At 42.8% G+C, this 20,387-nt stretch overlaps 1 protein-coding gene across 1 annotated transcript in view; it reads right to left on the bottom strand.

Annotated features, from left to right (window-relative positions):
• The window catches only part of FMN2 (formin 2), a 528,461-nt gene that overhangs the window by 284,184 nt on the left and 223,890 nt on the right, over window positions 1–20,387 (bottom strand). The gene's annotated exons all lie outside the window — the stretch shown is intronic.

Raw genomic sequence — 20,387 nt, 5'->3', positions numbered from 1 at the left:
CATGTGAGCCAGTTTCTTTGTAGCACTTGGTGGTTTTGGCGACTGCACTTGGGGACACTTTCAAAGCTTTCCCAATTTTTCAGACTGACTGACCTTCATTTCTTAAAGTAATGATGGCCACTTGTTTTTCTTTACTTAGCTGCTTTTTTCCTGCCATATTACAAATTTTAACAGTCTATTCAGTAGGACTATCAGCTGTGTATCCACCAGACTTCTGCACAACACAACTGATGGTCCCAACCACATTTATAAGGCAAGAAATCTCACTTATTAAACCTGACAGGGCACACCTGTGAAGTAAAAACCATTTCCGGTGATTACCTCTTGAAGCTCATCAAGAGAATGCCAAGAGTGTGCAAAGCAGTCATTAAAGCAAAAGGTGGCTACTTTGACAAATTTTACCAGTCTATTCAGTAGGACGATCAGCTGTGTATCCACCAGACTTCTGCACAACACAACTGATGGTCCCAACCCCATTTATAAGGCAAGAAATCTCACTTATTAAACCTGACACGGCACACCTGTGAAGTGAAAACCATTTCCGGTGATTACCTCTTGAAGCTCATCAAGAGAATGCCAAGAGTGTGCAAAGCAGTCATTAAAGCAAAAGGTGGCTACTTTGAAGAACCTAAAATATAAGACATATCTTCAGTTGTTTCACACCTTTTTGTTAAGTATATTATTGCACATGTGTTAATTCATAGTTTTGATGCCTTCAGTGTAATATTACAATTTTCATAGTCATGAAAATACAAAAAAATCTTTAAATGAGAAGGTGTGTCCAAACTTTTGGTCTGTACTGTATATATGTTGGACTGAGCACACCAGCAATTTTAATTATAGCAGGATCCTACCTTCCCATATAAAAGTAGGCTTCAGTCTAAGAGAGGATTCACATTAGGCAGATTCCTAGCAAAGAAAACCTCCTTATCATGGCTGCCGGGTGCACATAAATTGGCCAATTTATGCTCTAAATATTGTACATTTTTCAATTTTTTTAGAGCAGTAATGCAATTTAAATTTCATATTTGATGTTAATTATATTTGAGATGGCTATGCTTAGTAAGCACCTGTACACATCTGATTTCTGCTCAGAAGAGCGGATCAGTCATTTGATTTTTGCAACTTCAAATCTCAGAGAGACAGAAAAATCTGGGGGATGCTGAGAGACAGGGGGTGAGGTGAGGTGTGTGAGTGGAGACGCTGAATGTCTGGTCTGTTAGGTCTAAGGAGATCCAAGATAGGGCCAAGCTTGTGATGCCAAGAGATGATAGAATCTGTAGTAAGAGGGAATCGTCCTCTGTGTCGAAGACAGATGCCAGGTCCAGGGGGAGGAGGACAGAGTAGTGTTATTTGTATTTGGCAGTTAGTATGTCATTGGTGACATTAGTCAGGGCAGTTTCAGTGGAATGGTGCGGTCGGAAGCCAGATTGTAAGCAGTCGAAGAGGGACCTGGAAGAGCTGAAAATTTTGCTTTTCCGTGAGGGTACGGCACACCTCAATTCGCCGCATGCAGACACATCCGCATACAATGCATGTCCCTGCGTTCCCAATGTTAAAGATAGGTATGCAGGGAAATGCTGGACGCAGCCAGCAGTAGGCGGAGCCTGGGTGGAGCCATCCACAGCGCACAGGAGCGCAAGTCTGAAGCCAGCCTAAGCCTGAAGTAATGTTACTGTTCTGGGACCTGTAGTCCCACAAGTATTTGTATAGTTTGTAAAGGGAGGATTGCAGGGTAAGCTGGAGAGCTTGGTGGGTCTGGCTAACCACCCACACCTCCCACCTATGGGAGTGGTTACAGGTACATAATGTGACCATGGTGTGGTCAGATGGTCCCTGTAATGTAGAGTGTGTTGATCCTGGACGGCTTGTGTGTTGGGAGGTCCTGTGTGTGGACCGGATCCCTGAATAGCGCACTGAGAGGCCATGGATCTGAGAGACTTGTGTGTTGGACGGTCCCAGGTGGGGACGGACATCCTGAACAGCACACGCAGTGGCCTGTGTGTTGGGCTCTCCCAGGTGGGGACGGATGATCTGAAGAAAGCACAGAAAGGCCGAATGTATGCAGAGTCTGCAATGGCAGTGCACTGGGGGAGCTACAGCCCGTCTAAGGATCTGGACTGTCAGGTGGCCTGGTGAGCAAGGCATTGTCCCGGACGGTGATCCCAGTTCGGCAGTTTCCCTGGAGGAGAGAGGACTGACAGTAGGTCAGCGTGTGGAGCAGGAGCTCCAGAAAGGTAACACCCGGGAAGGGGGCCAGTGGAACAGACTGTTGGTGCTTGTTGTGTTCCATGGTCATTGATGAACTGTGTGCACTGACAGAGGGTTAGTTTAAGTGGAAACCCGTGCCTGTGTGACTGAATCCCATGCTAAGCGATTGTCCCCAACACACTCAGGTAGCGTTATTCCACAGCATGTACATACATTATATAGTATGTGTGTCTATGTATATTATATATGTAAACTGCATGTGTGCAGTATATTGTGAAATATATGTATAAAGTGTATATGTATGATAGCATACTGTATATACTGTATATAAACTGAATGTTTCTGTGTATATACCTTATGTTTGTCCTTTTACACACTGTATGTGTCTGTATACTGTATATACAATATGCAGTGAATGTTTCTATATTTAAAAAATGTTTATATAATGTGTGTACATGTATAGTGTATATGAGTTGCATATATAGCTCTGTAACTATAATAGCGATCGACAGCTTACATTATACAGTGGTATAATAGTATACCATACTATTATACCACTATACTATATATTATATATATATACTATTATATTATACTATACCATAGTGGCAGCACGGTGGCGCAGTGGTTAGCACTGCAGCCTTGCAGCGCTGGGGTCCTGGGTTCTAATCCCACCCAGGACAACATCTGCAAAGAGTTTGTATGTTCTCTCCGTGTTTGCGTGGGTTTCCTCCGGGCACTCCGGTTTCCTCCCACATTCCAAAGACATATACTGATAGAGATTCTAGATTGTGAGCCCCATTGGGACAGTGATGATAATGTGTGCAAAACTGTAAAGCGCTACGGAATATGTTAGCGCTATATAAAAATAAAGATTATTATTATTACAGTGTTTTACATTAATAATAATAATAATAATTTTATTTATATAGCGCCAACATATTCCGCAGCGCTTTACAAATTATAGAGGGGACTTGTACAGACAATAGACATTACAGCATAACAGAAATCACAGTTCAAAATAGATACCAAGAGGAGTGAGGGCCCTGCTCGCAAGCTTACAATCTATAGGACCTACATTAGGGCCTGTTCACACTATCTTTCTTTACTGCACCTGGTGGGTTCTACCTGAATTCCCAATAGAACCATAAATTGCAATGACAGGAATTAGACTTCACATGAATTCCACAGGTTATGGGTTTTTTTTTTTCGGAATGTGTCTGTGTGTTCCAACAGCCACAGAAAAGTGGACGCTTTTACAAGAAAAAACAGACACAGACTCTGAGGGTATGTGCACACGATCAGTAATCGCTGCGGGTTGGAAGCTGCGTACTTGTGCAGCGTCCAGATATTACAGCATAGTGAAGGGATTTCAAGAAACCCCATGTCCACTATGCGTGCACGGAAGCCCGCAGCTCACCTGTGGAGACAGACATGCGGTGCGTCTTTCCAGACCGCAGCATGTCTGTTTATCTTGCGTAGACACGAGATAAATGTCACCCATAAACTGTATTGGAAGCAGTGAATCCGCGTGGTTCAGTGATCACCCGTGTTCAATAGCTGGCAGCCAGCATGTGCTGCATCCAAAGCACTGCCAATTCCTGACTGTGTGCAAATACCCAAAGAAAATAAATCAGTCAATTTCAGAAAAAAAAACAAATTCATTTAACCTCTGCTTGTGTCAGTACCATCTGTGGCCCCGTCTGGGATTTATGTGAATCCTATTTTAGGGGGATTCAGGCAGAGCCCCCGGATGCACTGCAGAAGCACAGTCTGAACAGGGCTTAATATACTATTGGATGGAATAGTGCAGTCTACTATACTATTTTGTGCAGTCCCAGTACAGCGGCCAGACACGGACAACGGCCACAAGACACTTTTTTTTTTACAAATCTGTTGCACTTTGTCTTTCAGCATTTCTGCAGCGTTTTTTTCCCTTTTCAAATGAATGGGAAACAAAAATGCAAGTGAAAAGGCTGCAAAAAAAGCAGAATATTTCCTGCCAACACTGTAGATTAATTTGCAGCAAAAATGGTGCATGTGAACAGTGTCTACAGAGGTTTTCTGAGAATGTAAAAATAATTAGCATGAAATGATAAATCCCCCACGGCTCCATCACTGATGCTCCGGGGTCTCTACCAGTCTCCCCACTGGGCTGCAGGAGTATTATGGCTCCGTGGGTCTCTGCCAGTCTTAGCACCGGGCTGCAGTGGTCTTGTGGCTCCGTGGGACTCTGCCAGTCTTAGCACTGGGCTGCAGTGGTCTTGTTGCTCCTGGGGTCTCTGCCAGTCTTAGCACTGGGCTGCAGTGGTCTTGTGGCTCCAGAGGTCTCTGCCAGTCTCAGCACTGGGCTGCAGTGGTCTTGTGGCTCCAGAGGTCTCTGCCAGTCTCAGCACTGGGCTGCAGTGGTCTTGTGGCTCCAGAGGTCTCTGCCAGTCTCAGCACTGGGCTGCAGTGGTCTTGTGGCTCCAGAGGTCTCTGCCAGGCTCAGCACTGGGCTGCAGTGGTCTTGTGGCTCCGGAGATCTCTGCCAGTCTTAGCACTGGGCTGCAGTGGTCTTGTGGCTGCACCTTATATTATAGCAGCAAAGTGAATAATAACCATCAGGGACCCCGAACCATTGGCCTCGGAGCCAGAGGTGACTTAGAGTAATTTGGGGTGACATTTTTTATCGCTTTTTATTCTGCTGTTTGTGAGGTAGGATGTAGAAAAAGATGGCAATTTTGGTAATGTTTTCTATTACAACTGTGTATCACGTTTTTATGGATGCAACGTGTACCCTATTTAACCTACAGTGCTGCACTCATGTCCGTGTTTTCCCAGCAGCACAGATGACAACGGCCAATACAAGTCTGTGAGTTCATGTAAACATGTCCTCCGTGTGCCGTATGTGTGCTGTACATGTGCCGTTTGTGTTTAACATGCAAAGTATATGAGAAGCTTTGTAATTTGATTTTCAGTATCCATACTGGAAAAACACGGATGGCACATGGACGACACACTGATTGAAAACACTGGTGACACCAATATCGGTGTAACACGTACGTGATTTATATGGACATGTGAAGGGGACCTAAAAGTGTTGAATATTTCAGGATTGGGGGCCCCACTTTGAATTTTGCCCAGGGCCCCATTTTGTCTAAAACCTGCCCTGCACTCCCCATATAGTATACTGCTCTCCTCATAGGCAGACTCTATAGTACTGTATAATGTACCCCCCATAGGCAGACTCTATAGTATAATGCACTCCCCATAGGCAGACTCTATAGTATAATGCACTCCCCATAGGCAGGTTCTATAGTATAATGCAGCCCCTAATATAATGCACCCCATAGGCAGCCTCTATAGTATAATGCAGCCCCTAATACAATGCACTCCCATAGGCAGCTTCTATAGCATAATGCACCCCTATAGGCAGCCTCTATAGCATAATGCACCCCCATAGGCAGTCTCTATAGCATAATGCACCCCCATAGGTATCCTCTATAGTATAATGAACCCCCTATAGGCAGACTAATGCCGCCCCTAATATAATGCACCCCAATAGGCAGCCTCTATAGTAGCATAATGAAGTCCCTAATATAATGCACCCCATAGGCAGCCTCTATAGTGTAATGCAGCCCTTAATATAAAGCACCCCCATAGGCAGCCTCTATAGCATAATGCACCCCCATAGGCAGCCTCTATAGCATAATGCACCCCCATAGGCAGCCTCTATAGCATAATGCACGCTCATAGGCAGTCTCTATAGCATATTGCACCCCCACAGGCAGCGTATATGGCATAATGCACCCCCATAGGCAGCCTCTATAGCATAATGCACCCCCATAGGTATCCTCTATAGTATAATGAACCCCCTATAGGCAGACTAATGCCGCCCCTAATATAATGCACCCCAATAGGCAGCCTCTATAGTAGCATAATGAAGTCCCTAATATAATGCACCCCATAGGCAGCCTCTATAGTGTAATGCAGCCCTTAATATAAAGCACCCCCATAGGCAGCCTCTATAGCATAATGCACCCCCATAGGCAGCCTCTATAGCATAATGCACCCCCATAGGCAGCCTCTATAGCATAATGCACGCTCATAGGCAGTCTCTATAGCATATTGCACCCCCACAGGCAGCGTCTATGGCATAATGCACCCCCATAGGCAGCCTCTATAGCATAATGCACCCCCCATAGGCAGCTTCTATAGCATAATGCAGCCCCATATGCAGCCTCTATAACATAATGCACAAAATAAATAAATACTCACCTCTCTTCCTCCTGGTTCCTCCACTGCTCCAAGTGCCCGCTTATCTCTGGACTGCAGGCGCCGAGTAGTGGTGAAGTCATCGCGCCCACTGTCAGTGTTGGCGTCGGTGATCTCAGACACTGAGAGGGGGATGATGGGAGAGGGAGTGTAACGCTCCTTCTCTCATCAATGCAGTCAGCTCTATCGGCATCTAGCCAATACAGTTGAACCTGCGATGATGGGCAGGGTGGCCACTGCTGGAACCAGGTCCCCACTGCCTGCTCAGGGACCTGTTCTCCTGCTGCTGAACAAGGAGAAAAAAAGAAGAGTTCCTGATCCCTTCCTGATCCTTGCCTGATCTGTCCTAATCCACCTGAATCCCCCTTTCTCACCTTCCCCACTTTTTCCCCTCCCCCCAATCCTCCCTTCTGCCACCAAGCGCTAATCAGTATCTATTTTTGGCAGTTTTTACTTTTCCTGTGTCCTACAGCCGGCAAGCACTGATCAGTAACTCAAATCACTTATCAATATCGATACTCGCTGTTTTTCAGGACTTTTTTTTGTTCCTGTCCATTTTTCTCCCTCCCCCCTTTTCACCACCTCCCTGCATGCTTCCTGCAGCCGTCGAGTGGCTGATCAGACATACACCACTGATTAACACCCATGCTCGTTTTTAGCAAGGACTTTTTTTTCATGTCTTTTTTTATTTTTTATCCCATTTTTGCACCACATCCATGTGTGTCCTACAGCCATCGAGCACTGGTCAGTGATGAATATCACTGACAGGCCTCTGATTGTTTTTTTTTTTTGGGGGGGGGGGTGAAAAAAGTATCGAGTAAAAAAATCATTTAGATTAGTTGATAGGACTAGATTAGGGACAGTAAAAATATTCTGTAGTAATTGGTATTTTCTATAGTATTTTTACTGAATTTAGTGTCAGATAGAAAAGAGTAAAAATATACTGTAGTAATCATCGACTACTACAGCATTTTTTACTGAATTGAGTTAATGTCAGATAATAAACAATAAAAATATACCCTAGTAATCATTGTCTACTACGGTATTTTTTTACTGAATTGGGTAGTGTCCGCATAGAAAAAAAAGAGAGAATAATCTGTGTGTCCTACAACCGTCGAGAACCGATCACCGACATACATCAGTGATCAACCTCCGGTTGTTTGTTTTTTTTTTCTTTATCGGTTTCTTTATATTTTAAATTTTAAAAAAAAGTTTACATCAAGCACACACACACACACACACACACCTGAATAAAAGTTGGTACTCATACAAACACCACATACGTAAAAAAAATCCTGCTTGTCCCAAACCCAGTAATCAGCGGAGGAGGCATATGTCTTCCTTGCCTCCGACACTGATAGTGAGAGGATCCCACCTTCCTTTATTTTTTCTCCTCCTCCTTTTCCTCAAGTGATGCTGATCCACCAAGCAGATGCCTCAGGACAGAAACTAAACTAGGGCCCACTGTCCCTGACCCTGTATGGATCTCATCCCCTGAAGATTATGAAAAACTGATTATTGATTTTGTACCGCAGTCAGGAATCAGACACCACCGGCCTCACAGAAATGGTCTTTTTCAGAGTGTTTTGCTTTGAGTATATTGTAAACCTCATGATAGCCCAAACAAATTTGCATGCCCAGCAATTTTTGGCACAAAACCGCCCTTCATCATTTTCTAACTGGAATCCTGTAAACAGAGTAGAAATGATGACATTTTGGGGCTTGGTCCAATACATGGGGATAGTGAAAAAGTCAAAACTTCGGCAATATTGGAGTGTTGAAATTTTATACAACACTCCACTACTCCGCATGGCTATAACCCGTAAACATACAGAAATTTTTGCAATACGATGATAATGCACGGTGTCCTCCCCGAGATGACCCCAACTTTGACCGGCCGTTCATTGAGCCCTTCATTGAGCAAAGTTCAGCTGTTTATTGAGCAATTCAGCAACAAGTTTGTGGAGGTGTACATTCCCCAAAGGGACATCGACGTCCATGAGTGCCTAATCCATTTTAAAGGAAGGCTCAAATTCCAGCAATACCTGCCTAATATGATTGCCAGGTACAGAATTAAGCTGTACAAACTGTTTACCTCAGGGTACACCCACAAGTTTAGATTTTATGAAAGGAAGGACTCTGTAATGTCCACACGGTGTAAGGAATTTAAGAGAGAGTAAGCTTTAACTGTATTTTATTCTCCTCTTCTTCCTCCAGCACACAACATACAGCAGCATAAGATTTCCTCCTCAGGCCAGAACTGAAACTGAAACTCCTCTCAACTCCCGCCCTCGCTTTCTTAAAGAGACAGATCTAATTCTTATACATTACATCATCCCCTTTTTTTTTTTTTTTTTTTTATATATATATATATGTTAACCTAAAACAAATATCGACAATGTAACAATACAAAAATGTCCAAGAAAAACCATATGTCTGTATTGTCTTATTCCCCCTTTTTTTTTTAAACTATATCTCTTCAATAAGTCTCGATGGAGCCCTTCTTTCCCGTGTAGGGTAATGTCTGGGTTCATTGGGGGTGTCCAGTGCTGACGGATCAGTCGCCTCTTGTTGGTCCTCTCCACCGTCGGGTATCAAATCTTCCACTGGTGGGAATTCATTATCATTGTTCTGCGGTATGATTTTAAAATGTGAGGAATTTCGAGTGATGGAGTGTCCGTCTCGCTCAGCCGTGACCATACTGCCTTTTCTCTCAGTAACATTGTATTTTGCAGGACTATATACAGGTGAGGTTTTGTTGGTTGATTTTTGACGCACAACAACCATATCACCTCTTTTGATGGCACATGGCTGTGCCCGTCGCCTTCTGTCTGCATAATGTTTCATGGCTTGCTTGTTAAAGAAATCCGTTGATCGCACTGAAGAGTCATTTGGTAAGGGATGACTGGTCACATCAGGGATCCGTGTACGAAGAGTTCTGCTGAACATTAGATGAGATGGCGCAGCATTAGTGGTGGAATGTGGCGTGTTGCGGTAATTGCGCAGGAATTTGTATAGTGACTGTTTCAGTGGGGTGTGCTCCAGGCTAGCTGCCTTGATTCGTTTCCCCATGGTGCGCATGAAACGTTCTACGATTCCATTGGCTTGCGGCCAGCAAGGTGTGATTTTTCTGTGGCTGAACCCCAAGTATTCAGAAAACTGTGCAAACACATGTCCATTGAATGGAGGTCCATTATCTGTTTTGACCACTCTTGGAATGCCATATGCAGAGAATATGTCGTCCAGTTCTGGTATGACACTATTAGCAGACGTTGAAGAGATGAATGAAATGACAGGGTATCTAGAATATTCATCAATTGTTACTAGAATGTCTTGGTCATTTGGTAATGGTCCATATATGTCGACTGCCACTTCCTCCCATACAGCAGTGGGTAACGGAGACATTTGTAATGGCTCTAGAGTTGATGATGGAGTAATTAATTGACAAGTGGAGCAATGTCCAATCTTCTCTTCCACCAATTTATCCATATTTGGGAACCACACTTTTTCTCTGAGTAACTTTTTTGTGCCAACAATTCCTAGATGACCTTCGTGTGCTATCTGTATGACTAGGTTGCGCAAGGCCTTAGGTACAACCAGTTTGGTACCACGAAGGATGAGTTGATCTTCAGTGACTGATAATTCCTCACGTACATTTGAAAATAGTTTTAACTCTTTCAGATCAATCCCATCTTCAGGAAATTTTTTCTTTTGAATTTCATGCCTTCTATTTTGGATAATTTGTATTAAGGCACAGAGTGTCTTGTCACTTGTTGTTGTATTCACAAACTGATCAACAGAAAGTGCTTTTGGCACAGCGTGAGCTGCAACAAAGTGGATGTATTCTTCAATGGAGGAATGCACAGGTGAATCATCATTCGTGGGATGTCTTGAGAGATAATCCGCCGGATTGCTGTATTTTCCAGGTTTGTGAACAATTTTGTAATTATAGTCCTGTAGACGTAGACCCCATCGTTCAATCCGTGCTGGCATTTTAGCTCGGGGATTTCCAAAAATTGTAAGGAGAGCTTGATGATCTGTGACAATAGTGAAGGGAGCGCCATAGAGAAATAAGTGAAAGTGTTCACATCCCCAGACGACTGCCAAGCTTTCTTTTTCAGGTTGTGAATACTTTCTTTCAGTGCTTGTTAAGCTTTTACTTGCATAGGAAATGATGTGGGGACTTTGATTGTCATCCTTGTATTGTGCTAAAATTGCACCGAGTCCCACGGGACTAGCATCCACAATCAGTTCGGTTCGAAGAGCTGGATCAAAATAGGCCATAGTGGTTGTTGAGCAGAGTTCGTTTTTGATTGTTTCAAAAGAGGCCTGACAGTCTTGGGACCATTGAAAAACGCAATTTTGTTTCGTAAGTTCCCTTAATGGAGTGCTGATTGTCGAAAAATTTGGAATATATCTAGCACAGTAACTTGCCATTCCAAGAAAAGAGCACACTTCACTGGCTTCCTGTGGAATTGAAGCTGCTCTGATGGATTCCACTTTCTTGGGATCAGGTCGTACTCCTTCCGCCGAGAAAATGTGACCATAGAACTCCAATGAATTTTTATCAAATTCGCATTTTTCTTTGTTTAAAGTGAGTCCAGCAGAGAGCAGACATTCAAAGATAGCATATAGAGCACGATTATGTTCAGCTTGAGTTTTCCCAAAAACCAGTATGTCATCACTGTAATTAAAGGCATTTGGAATATGTTGAATGACGCTCCTTATCGTATCTTGAAAAATTTCTGCTGCTGAGCAGACCCCAAACGTCAATCTTTTGTATCTTCTGAGTCTCACATGGGTGGAAAATGTTGTTAAGTATCTGGATTCTGGACTCAATTCTAATTGATGATAGCCCTTATTGAGGTCGAGCTTTGAAAAAACAGTTGCTCCATTTAATAAATTGATAATGTCATCAATTGTGGGTGAGATGTGTCTTTCACTTTGAATAGCAGTGTTGGGCAGGCGCATGTCAACACACAGTCTTACCTGCTCTGGAGTCTTTGGTTTTGGAACTACCACAAGTGGAGAGACCCACGGAGTGGGACCAGAAACAGTTTCAATGACATCATCATCCATGAGTAATTGGAGTTCCTTTTCTACCTTCTTTCTAAGGTGAAATGGAATACGCCTGTGAGCCTGGGCTACTGGACGGACACTGTCATCCACATGAAGATGCACTTGAGAGTCCATTAATTTTCCTAATCCACTAAATAGGGAGGGAAAACTGTTCACCATGGCTTGTACATCAAGGTCCGCAGGGTCAGTTATGGTATGAACAATCTGGATGAGTCCTAGCTTCAAGGCAGTGTGATAGCTGAGAAGACAGCCTCCTGATCCTTGTAATGTGTGAAAAGTGGTTTTCTGCCTATTTTGTTTATAGCTAAGTTCAGCATCAAATTGTCCCATTGTAACTAGAGGTGTTTTAGATCCATATGGGAAGATTTTAGTATGCACTTGCTGTAAGACTGGCTTTGTTTTCAATTGTTCATAAGTATTGCTGTCTATGATATCCACCGAAGCTCCTGTATCTATGGTAAAGGTGATATCCGTGTTGCAGATGGTGAGTGTAATACATGGAGACTGCACTGAGCCAGTGGCAGACGTCGTGAACACATAGTTCTCAGCCACAGACACTTCTCCTATATCCTGATTTACCATTTTTATATTTGCAGGCTTTGTAATTGGCAGAGGAGACTTGTTGGGTGCTGATTTGCAGACAACTGCAAAATGGTTCCCTTTTCCACATTTACTGCAAGTTTGTCCTATAGCTGGACATTTGTTCATGTGGTGAGGGAAATCTTGTCCACATCTATAACATTTCTTCTGTTGCGGGGCCTGCTTGCCTTGTGCACTGTTATGTTTGAGATTATGCACATGTAAATTATCCCCACTCTCCATTGCAATTGCCTGATGATCTGCTATCTCTATAGCACGGGCCATCTTAAGTAAATCATGCAGAGAGAGATCCTGCTGCAGAGCTTTACGCCTTATGGTATTAGATGAGCAGGTGACAATTACTTGAGTTAGGATTTCATCATCTACGTCAGTAAATGCACACCCATGTGCTAGTTCTTTTAGCCGGGTGACATAGGTGTCTATGGATTCTTCTGGAAGCTGCTTAGCAATCCTGAACTTGTATCTTTCATATCTGATGTTTTGTTTAGGGTTGAAGTAGTCAGTGAGAGCTTTGGAGCATTTGCTGTACGTGTCTGTCTCCGCTGCTGGTAATGTGCTGTATATGTCATAGACTCCTGTGCCAGCACAATGCAGGAACACAGCTTTTTTTCTGTTCTCCTCTCTTATATCTATTGCTTCCAGGAAATTCTCAAATCGATTTAACCATTTTCTCCAGTTATGAGAGAGATTAGTGACATCAGTCATATCAAACTGTGGGAACATGTGCAAGTATTCAGCCATGACGGAGTCTCTCAGTGGTGCTGGCGTGTGAAGCAGTAAAGCAGGGGTCAGTACTCACAGTAGCAGGTGATTCAATCCCATCCTCGTCGCCAGTTGTAATGTCCACACGGTGTAAGGAATTTAAGAGAGAGTAAGCTTTAACTGTATTTTATTCTCCTCTTCTTCCTCCAGCACACAACATACAGCAGCATAAGATTTCCTCCTCAGGCCAGAACTGAAACTGAAACTCCTCTCAACTCCCGCCCTCGCTTTCTTAAAGAGACAGATCTAATTCTTATACATTACAGACTCCAGGATTGAACCCCCTGAATGTCCTTCTGTCCTGGGATTGAGTGGGAAAATTGTGTGGGATTTGGTGCACCCATTGCTGGATCAAGGTTATCATCTCTATGTAGATAATATTTATACCAGTATCCCACTCTCCAGTCCATCTCTTCGCGAGCTACAGAAGCCTGCTTTACTGTCCACAAAAATCTAAGACGCTACTTTGGCAGCTACTCAGAAAGGGTGAGAGCAGAGCCCAATGTAGCGATAACATGCTAATGGTCAAGTAAAAGGGCAAGAGGGATGTCCGTTTCTTGACCACCGTACATGGTAATTGCAGAACCCACACCACTGTATGAGGAATCTCTACAGAGGTCAACAAACCATACTGTGTACTGGGGTACATCAAGAACATGAGGGGAATAGATCTCTTTCAAGTCTAGTCATACAGTGCCATGAGAAAAGCCAAGTTGTGGTAGAAGAAGCAGGCCGAGCACATCATACAAATGGCAATGCACAATGCTTTCGTACTATCACAATGTGCAGGCCAGACCGGTATGTTGTACCTTCAGTTCCAGGAGGTAGTGATCAAGGCCCTAATATTTGGAGATCAGGAAGGAGCGGGCCCGAGTACTTCTGGAACGGAAGGTGCTGATTACGTACAAGGCCAGCATTTTCCTGAGGAGGTCCCTCAAAGCACAAAAAAGGAAGGTTGCAAAAGAGGTGCTGAGTGTATTACAGAAGGGGGATATGCAAGGATAACATTTATCAATGCAAAACCGGCCCCAAGAAACCTGGCCTGTGTATAAAGAATGCTCCAGACTGTACCAAACATGCATAGACTACTAACTTAATTTCTGACCTACTCAACTCATGTACGCCAATCTGACAAACACTATGTCACGCTCACGCCCTGACTGGTGGGCGTGAGCTCGGGGGCATTGTGGCCCCACTGTGCCACAAACCAGACTACCCTGGAAGGGGCGTGACTATGTCATCTGCCTGGGTTTTCACTGGAGCTTTTGATGGTGAGGTCAGGCTTGTGCAGCAGGCAGCTGCCAGGTGCTACTCCAGGGTGGTGTCTGGCTGTGGCTGCTGATCCCACTTGGAGAACAGGAACACTAGGACAGGTGTGGGCATCAGGCAGGACTGGCAGAAGAACACGGCTGAAACTCAGATGAGTAGGCTGGCACGGCTGAGACACAGGGCTGTCAGAGAACACAGGGCTGGCAGGCACGGCAGAGAACACAGGGCTGGCAGGAACTACAGAGAACACAGGGCTGGCAGGAATGACAGAGATACAGGGCTGGCAGGAACGACAGAGACACAGGGCTGGCAGGAACGACAGAGACACAGGGCTGGTTGGTGTGGTGTATGAAGGAACAGGTAGGGACCTGTTCACACAGGAGATGCAGGTACGGAAACAAGCCAGAAGGAAAGGAGAATGAAGGAACAGGTTGGGACCTGTTCACACAGGAAGAGAAGTGCAAGGCTGCAGATAGGAGCGGAAAAGCAGCAAGAGATAGCGTAGCAACAAAAGCTAAGCAGAGCAGAACCGCAAGGAATGCGGAGAGGAGCTGCAGCAAGAGATTACTGCAGCAGAAGTTAAGCAGAGCGGAGCCACTAGGAATGTGGAGAGGAGCTGCAGCAAGAGGTTTCTGCAGCAGCAAAGCAGAGCAAAACCGCAAGGAATGCGAGAGGAGCTGCAGCAAGAGATTACTGCAGCAGCAGAAGCTAAGCAGAGTAGAACGGAGCAGAAATGCAGGAGTGTGGAGCAGAGGTAAAGCCACAAAGGTACAGAGCAGGCAGAGCCGCAAGAGTGCGGAGCATAAGCAGACTGAGAACACAAGAAAAGACAGAGCAGGGAAAGAAGCCACAGACAAGGATACAGAGATAGGACTAAGTTCAAACAAGGTAGTGGAACAAGACTAGGTACAAGAACAAAGACACAGGGACCAGGATATTCTGCCTCCTGGAGGGTGGACAAACCAAAACAAGACAAAGCAAGGACACAGACACAGAGACCAGGATATACAGCCTCCTGGAGGTCAGACCAACAAGATCAAGGCAAGGAGAAGAGCCTCTAGAGAGGGAGTAATGCAGAGCAAGGCCGGGCAAACTCAGCAGCTAAACACAAACTGAGCTAACACATTGCCCAGGCCCAGTCCACTGGGTGGAGCTACACGAAATACTGGAGGCCTCATGGTAATTGGTCAGGAACAGATTAGACAAGTGGCCCTGATTCCTATAAGAACCAGAGATTTCAGGCGCTGCCCCTCTATAAACACAGCCAGGAAGTATGCAGAGAGCAGAGGCACAGAATATGGAGCTGGCAAGAAACAGAAACCACATCATGGCCTGGAGCAGTGGGTAAGATAGTGTGAGAGATGACAGGCCATGCCGTGATGCCAGCAGAGTTGTTACACACTACTCACATACGCCAACCTGACGAACTCTACAATACTCATGTATACCAACATGATGCACTCTACACAACTTACGTATGTCACTATGTTATATAATTCACATGCCAGGAAACAGTAGATCAGCTCCAAAATGGGGTCACTTATGGGGCATTTACACTGTTTAGGGACGTCAGTGGCTCTCCAGACGTGATAGGACGCTCACAGATCATTTCATGAAAGTATTGCATTACAAAACTTCACTCCTCCTTTCTGAGCCCTGTTGTGCGCCCAAACAGTGGTTTTCCTCTACATATGGGGTATCAGCATACTCAGGAGAAATTTCACAACATTTGGGGTACGTTTTCTCTTGTTACTCTTGTGAAGATATATATATTTGGAGATAAAAGATAATTTTTGTGGATTTTTTTTCACGGCTCTACATTATAAACTTCTGTGAAGCACCTGGGGGTGAGGGTTCAACGTGCTCACCATACGTGCAGCTTTCCTCACAAGCTGACCAGCACACTTGCCAATAAAATGGCTGCTGATAGAAGAGCATGTGACCAGACCAGTCTGCTCCAATAGAAAATAAAGCATCTTTCCTAGTTGAGGTGTTCAACAATTGTAGCTGGCTGATTAATTAATTTGCTCACATGCTCCTCCGTTAGCAACTATTTTATGGACAGAAGTGCTGGTTAGTTTGGAAGGGAAAGCTGGTCTAAGTGGAAGTGGCCAAGCTCTTTAATGTATGTAGTTAAAAGTACATGTAACATCTAGTGCGATATTTTCACAAAATGTGCATGACTTAATTTTCAAAGCTTAACCCCTTCACCCATCAGCATTGATGTATCTAGCACAAGCGATCAAATGATCACATGGTCAAGTCCCCTAAGGGGACTAATAAATAATAATAAATATAGCGAAAAGTTAAAAAAAAAGTTTTAAAAAATGTGGAAGAAAAATAAAACAAAAGTTCACATCATAGACAGACTAAGATGGTTTAGTGAATCCTACATTGAGCAGGAGGTTGGACATGATGACCCTGGAAGTACCTTCCAACGCTAACGTTCTATGATTCTATGATTCCTATTCCACCATTCAAAATAAAAGATACAAAATAAATATACTTGGTATAAACACATTCAGAGAAGTCACATTTATCAAAATATAAAAATAATTAATGCGATTGGTAAACACCGTGAATGGAAAAAAGTCAAAATCACCAAAAGTATGTTTTTTAGTCGCTACAATACCACAAAAAATGCTGTAAGAAGAGATCAAAATGTCATAGCTATCCCTAAATGGTATAAATAAAAATATTGCCTCGACTCACAAAATATAAGCTATCACAGATCTCCATCGAACAAAAAATGAAAATGATAAGGGTCTCAGAAAATGGTGACACAACCCAAAAGATTTTTTTTTTTTACAAACATCTGATTTTTTTCAACACTACAATAATTAAAAAGCTGGACTTATTTGGTATTGACATAATCATATTAATGAGCAGAATCATATTGCAAGGTCATTTTTTACCACACATTGTTTTTTGGGAATTGTTTTTACAGCGTACAATGTCAGAATTGTGTTTTTTAACAATATCACTTAACCTGGAATTTTTTTTCTTGTTTCCCAGTACATTTATTCAAAGATACAAACTTGTCCCACAAAAAGCAAGCCCTCATATGTTTACGAGGACATAATAATAAAAAAGTTATGGCTCTGGGAAGAAGGGGAAGGAAAAAATAAATACATAAATGTGATGTGTCGGGAAAGGGGTAATTAAAAGGAAGAAGAAAATAGAAAAAAAATTGTGGGTGATATGTCCTAAGTCCAGTGCTCTTCTTACTCAACAAGAACTGCGTAAGATCCCTGGGCTATCGGGCCTCACTTTTCTGCAGCATGGAAAGCTTTCCTACCGTCTCTGTCAATGAAACCATCCGATTGATCTCAATAGACCTCTAACCCCCTATGAAGTCTTATGTGCCAGGGCAAATGCTCCCACCAAAATTCTTTCAACAATTTATCAGTCTCTACTTAAGATAGATATACCTCTAAAATGGGCATACCTAGCTCATTGGGAAAAAGACATGAGTACCTCCTTTTCTGAATTACAGATTAAGCATATCTACAGAAACTCTCATGGTCCCTCGAACTGTGAACGAATTCAGGAAAATTCGTTCAAAATTTTTACCATATGGTATATTACGCCCAAACAGATTCACAGATGGCATCATGCTACAGGTACAAACTGTTGGAGATGTGAAGCGAATGATGGCAGCTATATCCACATCTGGTGGTCCTGTCCAATACTTTGTTTTTTTTGGAATGAGGTATCCTCAATCATTCATAAGTTGCTAGGCAAACGTGTCATCTTGAAAACTGAAAATATATTTTTACACCTTCCACTCTGGCAAAATGATAAACATGCTACTAAACTGGCTCAATTCATTCTGGTGGCTGGGAAATCTTTGGTCCCGGCAAACTGGAACTCCACTACGCTACCCACTACACAGCAACTCTACTCCAAAATCGAACAAATATTTCATATAGAAGAATTAGCTGCAAGAGTTAATCATAATTCTGTAAATTTTAATAACATCTGGAGGGGCTGTACCCAATTTAGGACACAATCATCCTTTTACTCAACAATTACGCTATAATTAATCAATATTCCAAGGTGCTCCCAAGAATTCTTCTACCCTTACTCCCCCCTCCCTCTATTATACTCCTCCCCCCTTTACCTGCTTCTATGCTTCTATCCATCCATCTTTTCTCTGATTCTTTTTGATGCTCATCTCCTTTTTTAACAAAATTGGAAGTTCATATAAATCATTTGATTACGGTAATTGAATTTCTATATGCTAGATTACCACTGTACATTTTACCGGAAACACTATTATTGTTCCTATTTCCGATACAGTCACCTTTTCTAACACTGTTTGTTATACTTTAATCTCTCAATAAAAAGAACATTGAAAGAAAGAAAGATATGTCCTAAGTCCAAGTAACATGCTCGAGGAGTATATAAGGTGCCTTCTACTGACATCACCATGGATCTTCATGGCTTGGATGGGCAACTGAATTGATGTTCCTGCACAAAAAAATTGCAGGTACCGTACTCTGGCTAGGACTAAAGATTTAAACCTTCATGCAAACTGCCTCCAAAATTCATCCAAAGTCAGTCTAGGCATCCTATTTTGTCATCTGACATCACCTGCTACACATTTCCTTTCGCAACTGCTACACTTTAGGTTCAGTTTCCAGCACTATACTTAGCATGAGGTGCTTAACCAAGCCAACCCCTAGAATGAGTATAGACTAGGACCAACTAAGAGGGACATATGGATTGAGGTCCAAATGAAGTGTTAGATCTTCAGCAAACTCATTTCTCAAACTCTGGTTCAGAGCGTTCCCCAAGTCAAAAAGATCAAGAATCTGAGTGCCATGACAATTTACATGTAGGTATGTCTCACAGGGACAGTAAGGCTATTTGCACACGTCCGGAATTCCCGCGGAAATTTCTGCAGCAATTCCGGAACTCCCTGCCACAGGAAAACCGCATGCGGAATTGGCATGCGTTTTCCCACTAAACACTAGCGTTTTACAAGCGTAATTAGCTTGCAGAATGCTAGTGTTTTCCAAGCGATCTGTAGCATCACTTGGAAAACTGGTTGACAGGTTGGTCACACTTGTCAAACATAGTGTTTGTGCATGAAAATGAAGGTATCCAGCTCAGGAAATAAAATCAAAAGTCTTTGTTTGGATAAGTTAAAAAATAAGCTGCTTGACAAACCGGTGCATACCGAAGGAATGGATGTCTTGAGTTACTGGACACGTTTCGAACACGTATCGTGTTCTTAGTTCTTAGTTCTTGTTTCTACTTTAAAAGACATTAATAAATTTGTCAGGGATCTGACAGTGAAAAAACATTTCTTCACGGAAGGTTCCCGACACCAGCTTGTATTACTAATGAGTTTACTGGAAAGTGTTTTTCGGAACAAAATGGATTGTTATCTCTCATAGACTTGGATACTACTGATATGATTGCAAAGGACATAAATTTAATTTCCACCTTTAAAACTAGAAATCCATCTTTTTACCCAGTACATACTAGAACTGAATCCATGGAACGTTTTCAGGATAATATAGAATGGGATTTGCGTAATCTTGCATCAGAGGCTGCATCTCGTCCTCACAAATACAATCTGTCAAAAGAAGAATGAGATGCTTTAACTAAATTAAAGACAAATACCGACATCATTATTAAGATGTCGGACAAAGGTGGATCTGTAGTGGTTCTTAATAAATCTGATTACGCAAATGCTATTCATGAAATGTTATCAGACAACGACATTTATCATTTGCTTGAATCATATCCTTCAGTAGAATTTTCCAAAATTTGCAAATGTATGATTGATGAGGGACTCAGCCAGGGTTTTCTCACTAAAAAACAAGCTGAATATTTGCACATACAAAATCCAGTCATTCTGATTTTACATGCATTACCGAAAATGCACAAAAATATTTTTCCACCTCCTATGCGCCCCATAGTATCGGGGATAGGATCTTTCAGTGAACACATAGGGGAATGGTTAGATACAATTTTGCAGCCATTAGTTCAGAGAACACCTGGCTACTTAAAAGATTTAGCATGTTTAATGGGGTGATTTTGGTTTCTGAATAATCATGGTTAACCTGTGATGTAGTTGCCCTATACACCTCCATTCCACATAGGATTGCATTGCTTGCTGTCCAGTTCCATTTACATAAATATAGTGCATATGATTATGATTTACAAATGTATATCGTTTCAGTCCTTGCTTTTCT

This window comes from Ranitomeya imitator, chromosome 5, assembly GCF_032444005.1.
Source record: "Ranitomeya imitator isolate aRanImi1 chromosome 5, aRanImi1.pri, whole genome shotgun sequence".
In the NCBI taxonomy this organism is placed as follows: Eukaryota; Metazoa; Chordata; class Amphibia; order Anura; family Dendrobatidae; genus Ranitomeya; species Ranitomeya imitator.
The sequence above is the reverse complement of the archived record's forward strand: the minus strand, read 5'-3'. Positions and strand labels throughout refer to the sequence as shown.